The 8,610-nt window shown below is 43.8% G+C and overlaps 1 long non-coding RNA gene across 1 annotated transcript; it reads right to left on the bottom strand.

The window, feature by feature from the left end:
* Positions 1 to 5,715: 5,715 nt before the first annotated feature.
* Positions 5,716 to 6,604, bottom strand: LOC146194302 (uncharacterized). The gene is made up of 3 exons (XR_014705441.1): positions 6,459 to 6,604; positions 6,206 to 6,375; positions 5,716 to 6,108 (listed from the first exon to the last, which is right to left on the bottom strand). It is a non-coding gene; the product is annotated as an uncharacterized LOC146194302 (long non-coding RNA).
* Positions 6,605 to 8,610: the final 2,006 nt, after the last annotated feature.

Genomic DNA, 8,610 nt, shown 5'->3' with positions numbered 1-8,610 from the left:
TCTAGAGCCTCTCCCCAGCCTGCAACTATTTCTAATATATGAGTGTCATTTGTATCCTGTGAGAGGAGGAGGTTGTGTACTGTGTGGATAAGGACCTATGATTAGTCAGTGCACGCTTTCAGATCTTGCATTATCATCTCTCGTAGGTGAGCTGGCAAAAAACATTGATTTTGACAAACCGAGTAGCAGCTTTGAAGCTTTAAAGACTGGAAAATGAAAATGTTGGCATGTCGGGTTTTTTTTTTTGCTTTATGCTCTTTAGATCAATACCAGCTTTCAAAACAAGATTTATAATATCTGAAATTAGTTGCTCAAAGCAAGATGACTTAAGTGTTTCCCACGTTTTGTACACAAGCGATTTCTATAATTGATCGAGGGGTATGATTATTTCATTTGTGCGGCAGGATTAATTATGCACTTGTCCCTCTGCAAAATTTGTCTTTTACAGCGTAGTTGTTGAAGGCCTCAATTATGACTGCTTGTTTGTTTTTGTAACTTCAGTTCTCTTCTGTGTGTTCGAGTTGTCCTTTCACTATTAGCATGCTTACTTCTCAAATGGCATTTTTACGCCCATATTTGCATGTGAACGCTCAGTCTAACATTCTAGCTGGTTCGTATTTATTTTATTCTTTGTCACTGTGGCCGATGTAATTGCAGTTGTTTTGTGCATGTTCAAAGCTTTTGAACATGCACAAAACAACTGCAATTACATCGGCCACAGTGACAAAGAATAAAATAAATACGAACCAGCTAGAATGTTAGACTGGGCGTTCTTGAACATGCACAAAACAACTGCAATTACATCGGCCACAGTTACAAAGAATAAAATAAATACGAACCAGCTAGAATGTTAGACTGAGCGTTCACATGCAAATATGGGCGTAGAAATGCCATTTGAGAAGTAAGCATGCTAATAGTGAAAGGACAACTCGAACACACAGAAGAGAACTGAAGTTTGTGCATGTTCAAGGCTTTCAACAGTCCTTATGAAGAGTCTGTGGAAGCATAAAAAATATGAACTACAATACAGCACATTGGCCAGTTCTCAAGGCTTTTGCTGGCACTGCGCTATGCCTGATGTAAACAAAATTGTTCACAATGGCACCGTGTTATAATCCTGGTCGCATCTGCCAGTTTGCCACTTTTTAGTTACTGTGCGTGTTACCAAGTATTTCTACATGCTCAAAGTTTGCAATTCTTGTGGTTTTTATATGCCCTTTTCTTTGAGTGGTCCCAATCTAGAAATTCATCAGTCAAAAACCTCTACTTAGTTCCTCACAAATGCACCTTTCTTAAGAAAAGAAAAAAATATGACATATGCCCCTCATAATACAGCTTATTATCAGTTGTGGGGTATGCTTGTTACGTTGAAGTCTTAAGAAATGAAGGGAAAAAATGCCTCGGCTTGCACCATGTTGTGCGATACGAAAAACGAACTTCCCCAATCGAAGAAAGCCTTGACGACAAAGTAGATGATGGTATTGCGCTCAGGTGTGTTCATGAAGAAGGGGGGGGGGGGGGGGGGGGGGGAAGGGTTCCCCACGTTAATGCACCGGATATCGCAGACCTACGCCATTGGGGGTTAAAAATGGAGTGCTCTCATGGGATACAGAGGAGCGAATACAACTGACCATGGAGACTGCAAACATGCGCCTTATCTGCACTTGTGCCCTCGTTTTTGTGTTCTTTCTGAGTTGTAAACAATCAACAGGTAGCAAGGCTCATATGCAACGGGTACCTCATACGCATGAATGTTGATCCTAGTTGAATTCCAGTTGGGGATCCATTGTTATCCAACTGGTATGAACTGGAAGTTTGTTCCTTAAACCATTTACATCAGTTAGGATTTTTGCCTGGGTTGTTTCAAAGTAATGTAGAAATGTTGTCAGTGTTGTTCAAGTTACTGCCTATGAAGCAACACAATTTTGCAAAAAAACAATGGTTGTGAGCCGCCTCATGCATTTATTTTTTCGTTTTGAAAATGCTTCAAGCTACAATAATTGCCATGTCACTTTGCGTAAAAGAAGCTCCAGCTTTTTACAGGAATGGTTTTAGAGTGTGCTAAAGAAAGAAAGTGTAAAGAAAGATGGAATAGTGACATGTGGCCTCTTTTATGCATGATGTTTGTGTGCCGCACATGAAGTGAAAGGATATCTCTGTTGGTTAACGGCTTTGCACTCAGTGGATTAGTCATGCAGTGTTGCATGACAGACCACCGAAGGCCCAATACATCCTACAAAAGACTAAAAATGAGAAAACATGACGATGAAGTTGAAGGCCCATGATCTGCCAGGAAACAATAGGGTGGCTCTGAGAAGGACTTTTATATTGGCAGTAGTAAGGATGGCAGTCCTCTGCTTTGTGGCTCTTCACTTCGCAGTGACAACACTGGTGTATACTGCAATAACGCCTACTGTAGTTTTGACCATGCTGTCAGTTATTCTGAAAGCTGCGGCGGTGAGCATCAGCCAGTGCTCTAAGTTTCAAGTGTTCTAGATCCTGCTAAAGAGTCTTGTATTATCCAATTGAGTTTCCAGAATTTACACTTTCTCTAGAAGCCCTCATTCCATTTAGGCATCTTTTCATTCTTTCCAATTAGAATTTTCAGTCCTAATTGAATTTCCATAATCAAATGTCTTCCAGTTTCCAAATGACCTCCCAGCTGGAATAAGTACTTAGTCCCAACTGCATAGTTTTAACTCTCTGTAAAGAAGGAATTTATTTTTATTATGGGCTGCTAAGTTATGGTCATCTTACGGATTAGAATTGATATTCCTAATGAACATCCAAACTGAATGGACAATTGTTATGCATGGTGAAACTGGAATTCAAACTGCATTTCAATGATGCATTGTGTGTGCGCTGGCTAAGATGATAAAGGAAGCTGGTGCATTTCGCTCCCTAGTAAAAATACACCCAAACATATTAGATTTCAATAGGCTTTGCAGTTAAAAATTTTGCAACTAATTTCAAAGTCCAATCTGGAGTCAATGATTTCAATTCGAGCATATTATATAGTCTCGAGAGCTAAATTAAATGTTTCAGAGAGCAACTCATGCACTTAGGTCCTGGACCCATTTACAAAGGAGCAGCAGACGTTAGCTCCAGAGTAGGATAAAAAAATTTACACATTATTTAAAAAAAGTGCAAGAATTAGAGACCCTATGTCTAGAAGATCTATTAATGCGAAAGCATTACTTCGCTATGTTTATTTATTTATTTATTGTAAGTACCTACAGCGCCCATGAGGCATTATTGTAGGGGGGATACAGCTACATACAATAACACATGCAAAGAAGATATAAGGAAACTTGTTAGCAAGGTAACACAACACACTGATAGAATACTAAATGAATTCTCAAGTAGTATAAGTGATAACATAAAATACATTAACACAGTGCTGGCAAACGCACAGATTTCACAGATTTCTGTTCGCAGACCGCGTCCGCACACCGCATCCGCAGAACGTGTCTGCAAAATCATGTCCGCAGCAGTTGTGAGTAATTGAGAAGTGGTGGAGGTTAATGAGTGGTGTCAATCGATGGAGGGTGATGTAATGTTGCAGCAGTATCCGTTCTTTTGCATTGCTCCAATGCAGATTCTGCAGCGCTCTTTAACTTTGCAACATTTTTGATTTTACAACCATAAAAAGTGTATTCATAACTGTTTTCACAATTTCAGGAATGCTTGTTTAAGTTCATTCAGTAAGACCATTAGATTGTGTTTTATTGATTGCAGGTTGCACCAAGTGTGAAAGTGCGGGAGAAACCAGAGGTTGGAGTTTTGAGTTAAAAATGGAGTGACTCTAAATTGCAGCAGTGCCATCGAGCAAAGAAAGCTTTTATTGTCCTGCCAAGAAAAATAGGAAACATGCAACAAGTGGCATTCATAGTTAAAGATAATTACACTCTATTCTGACGGAGGTGTCATGTCGTAAACCGGCAGTCAATATCGGTTATGTAAGAAACACACATTTAATTTACTGACAATTATCATTTTATTGATATTTGCTCTTGTGGTGCTTGCCCACATAAAACTGCAATACCTTATCTGTGGGGACTTGCATAATTAAAGGCAAAGACAGTACCACATCAAGGTAAAGCTCACTCATTGAAGAAATCTTTTTTTTATTTGCAGTGTTGTTTATATGAATTTCCTATCTCAAATGAAAAAATTCACACTAAGACTTATGCGAGTTTCTACAAGGTCAATATTTTTTTTTATAGATCGGTAGCCATCTCTTAGATCATTTTCTTATTTCAGACTCAAAACAAAATAGTTTTTCTGTGTTTATTTCTTCATGAAATTGGACCAGGCAAACGATTTTTCAAGTAAATAATTTCAATGTAAAACAGTCTCATTGAGATCAAAGCCAGTAATAAACACACTATTATCAGCATACATGATGAGCTGAACACTATTGTCAATATGAATTATGTCATTTATGTACAAATTCAGCAAAAGTGTGCCTAATACTCTTCATTGAGGTACTAAACAAAATATATAGAGGATGATTTGTTTTTGTTACTGTTCATCAGATTCCTTGAATGGGACTTGATTCAATTATTTGCAATACCTTTGCGAGTGCTGGTAATTAAAAAAAATATCTCTACGAACGTGTGCTCCATGCTCTAGTAGATTTCATAGAGTTCCCCGATAGAATATTGAGCTTTTATATTAGCATTGCATGACCTGTTAATTGGATGTGAAGCAAGTTTGATGTTCACAAATGCATGCCATTTCCACAATTTCGACTCCCTTAATTGTACGAAATGTTGGCACAGAGCTGAACTGTTGCCATTGAATTGGACTCCAAATTGTTGACTGGGGGCCAATATCCAAGTTGGAAATGGTCATATCCGATTTTGATTTGGCCTCAACTGTTTTGTTAAACTTGGAACAAAGCCATACTGCCGCGGTGCAATCCATCGCTCCGCTACGTACGTGGTTCGGCTAGAGCAGCTCTTTAGACACAGTTACAGACACAAGACCAATGACAATTTTTATTTAAGAAACAGCCAACAAAAGTGAACTGAAAACATGGCAACCGCTCACCCCATACATGGTTACTATACAAAGGCACACTGCACTTGAACCTTGTCTAGGACGCCTAACGCGTAGGATGCTTTCGTAAAAAAAAAAAAAAAAAAAAAATAAAACACGGCGTTATACATGGCATCGAATCCAGGTGCGTACACTTCTGCCCTTTCCCGTGCTCTCGAGTTAAGTGATCCTTGGATGACGACTATAACCTTCGAAATGTGATGCATTTATAAAAAAAAAAATACACAGCGGCACAAAGCTGCGGTGTATATGTAGCCTCAGCACTGGAGAGAACGACGCTGGCCACGTGCTAGCTGCAGCAGCTGTGGAATGCACGAGGTAAGTAAAAATTAAGCTGTACAGTACTTTATGAAGCAATATTCAAGACGATTATGCAGTTGTTATATAAAATGTCGATACTTCCATTAACATCGCTGAACAAAGCCGCACCACACTGAGAATTCTCTAGCTGTTAACCCTGTTGTATGGGCTTAGCGTTCGTCGCGGCAGCAGAGTGACGCTTGCCACGTGTTCTGCAGCTGCTGCACGAAGACTCGGAAGAATGCGTGAGGGAAGCAGGTAACAAGCACTGTAGCACTTTATTAAACCAAATTTGACACGATTATGCATGCGTGTATTTACGTATAGCCTGGTGAAGAGGCCTAGATCGCAAGTTATTTTGGTGGCCGCGGCGATTGATACGAAGCCACGTGCAACGTAGAGAGGAAAGAGGAGTACGGGATGTGCAGGTCTGCGGTCTGCCAGGAAACATTGGGGCGGCCCTGAAAAGGGCCGTTTGGATGCGCAGCGACGTGACGGCGTGGCGAACACAACGCCCTGCACTCGTCCGTGGCCCTTTGCCGTTCACCGTCAACAGTGGTGCACTAAGTCGTACACAGCGCCTGGTTATGCTGGCCTGGATGCTGTAGCGATGCTTCTACTGTAGACATTTACGAGGGTTGCGGCGATGATCTTGGAGAGCTGATCGATGCCGCGATCCCTGACATATGGGCTGCTGCGTACAAAGAAAATCCTCGGTCTCTTCGCAGCATACAGGAAACGTTGCTGTAAGAGTAGAAAAAAGTTGCATTATGAACATAGCAATTTGATGAATGCGCAACATATTACAAAACCTTCGACAAAGAAATCTGCGTTCTTGTACCTCAATCAGGGTTGAGAATGCGCACGGCAGACGTGCGCCTATGCATAGCAGTCAGGCAGCGGTTAGTTGCCGACGGCGGATGTTTTCGTGGAGGTCTCCATAGCCGTGGCCGATTTTTTTTTTTTTAACACGAGGAGCGTCCATGCCACGAGCTGCTGCTGCACGAGGTCCTGGAAGCACGTGGGGAGAGACAAGCGACACAGCACTTATAAATAAGCAAAATGCGAGACAATTTTGCTCAATTTATACTTACCTTGACGGTGCTTGCGATCTCCCGCAGGTCGTCGCCATTATCAACGTCATTCCGCCCAACGTACAGCACGGATCGGCGTGCTGAAAGCGCATTCACGTAAACGCGCAGGCCCGCCATCGTCGAGCACTTCGGTGACCGAACGTGCCGATGCCATGCAGCAGCGAGATCCACGAACCGAATGCCGAAATCGCGCGCGTTGCCAGAGCGGGGGGCACCTAGCGATTCCCTAGAGCGCCTAGGGACTAAAAAAAACAAGCAAACTCAGTTTTTGACTACGTCACGTCCGATTAAGCATCGAGCCCGACGCAAAAAACGTCACGCCAGGCCGCGGCGTGTCCACCAATCAGCGTTTCCAGCCGAGCTTCCCCTAAACGCTTCTCTCTCAATGGGATGAGGTGGCCGCGCCGGCGATGCCTTCCAACTTTGGCCGCCAGGGGCGCTGCTCATCGTAAAGGTGCTCATCGTAAGGGTGATGGATGGATGGATGGACTAAACTTTAATGTCCAACAGATAAGGTGATCTACCCACCCCCCGACACGCAGGTCAAGGGGCGGGTGCCGCCGCCTCAGAGGCAGGCCGGGAGGTCTTGGGTCCCAGCAGCCTCTTCAGCCAGTTGGACGAGTAGGAGCTGGAGCTCAGGGTCCGAGCTGCGCAGCAGGGTCTCCCAGGTGTCTCTACAGCCTATATTGTTCGTCCTCCTGGGAGAATACGGGCATTCCCATATTATGTGGTCGAGGGTTCCTCTCGCCCCACAAAGATTGCACTTGTCACTCCTAGCCTCAGGGAACATGTGGTTCGCCATAACCGGGTGCGGATATGTATAAGTTTGCAGTCACCTCCACGCCACTGCTTGTCTGCTGTTTAATTTCGGGTCTGGTGGGGGTACCAGTCTACGATCCAATCTGTAGTGCTGCGTGATCTCCCCATATTTTAGCAAGCGCTCTCCGCTTCCTCGGTCATCAAGTGTAGCGGCTCGGCGGTAGAGATCTCGAGCCAGCTTGTGGGCCGCCTCGTTGCCGGAGACGGCTTCGTGCGCAGGAGTCCAAAATATTTGAATTTTCCTATCCAACTTTTTCTGGCCTAGGATTCTGGCTGCTAAGGGCGAGATCCTGCCCTTGCTAAAATTTTGTATGACAGTTTTGCTGTCACTGATGACAAACTTCGCTTCCGTTCCGACTCAAGCTAACGCGATCGCAGTTTCCTCGGCTATTTCTATGCTCCGCCCGCGCAAAGTGGCAGCTGTCACGGGATTGCCCCGGCCCCTGACGACCGTTGCTACCGTGAAACTTCCACCACCTCCCGCCGCGTCTACATATAGGCCACTTCATGTTCCGAAATTTCGCCGAATCTAATTTCTAATGCTTCGGCTCGTTTTTTCCTCCTGTCTTTGTTATATTCCGGGTGCATGTTTTTTGGCAGCGGGGGAATCACCAAATTTTGTCTGACTTCTCTAGCTACCTCCACACTGACCGTGGGACCCCTATCCGGATTTATTCCAACTTTCGTCAAAATGACTCTTCCTGTCTTCGTGGTGCTAAGTCTCTCAATTTGAGAGGTTCGCACCGCTACATTCACACCAAATCGGTCAAGGGGCGGGGCCTTCGCTTTTCACGTGATCAATGACGTCATGACGACCAAAACTACATACAATAAAAAAGCGCTCTCCGCGTGTTCTCTTCGGCCGTCGATCCGCGGGCGCGCTTCTAGATCTCTATCCGCTTCCTCGCGACCATGAGGGACGCTCCTGAACGTCAGGAGCTCATTTTACGACGCTACCTCAGCAACATACATGAGGAAGGAGGCTACTGATATTGATACTTGATTGCGAAGAAGACTGTAAAAAGTTTGAGAGATATCTCGACTGACAACGCAAAGTAGCTGTGCGGACTTCACGAGAGTTCGATGCGTCACCCAAATGAAGTTCCTTTCACAGTGTCGGCGCTTCTAGCCAGTAATATATGTATGTGTATGCGCATGCAAGCGTCACTCGATTTTTCTTGTGCCATTTAGCTGCAGCACGACAGCATTAAGGCGAACTGTGCAATTCTGTTGTAACGTGAACTTTATGCTGTACATAAGAGCAATAATTTCGCTTTTCGTTTGTAGCAAGGATTGCGCAAAACTTATTTGTGTGCGCGCGAAAGAGAGAGAG

This window comes from Amblyomma maculatum, chromosome 3 (genome assembly GCF_055883805.1).
Source record: "Amblyomma maculatum isolate TAMU_Amacu chromosome 3, ASM5588380v1, whole genome shotgun sequence".
NCBI lineage: Eukaryota > Metazoa > Arthropoda > Arachnida > Ixodida > Ixodidae > Amblyomma > Amblyomma maculatum.
Note: the sequence above shows the minus strand (reverse complement) of the source record. Positions and strands in the feature narration are given on the sequence as shown.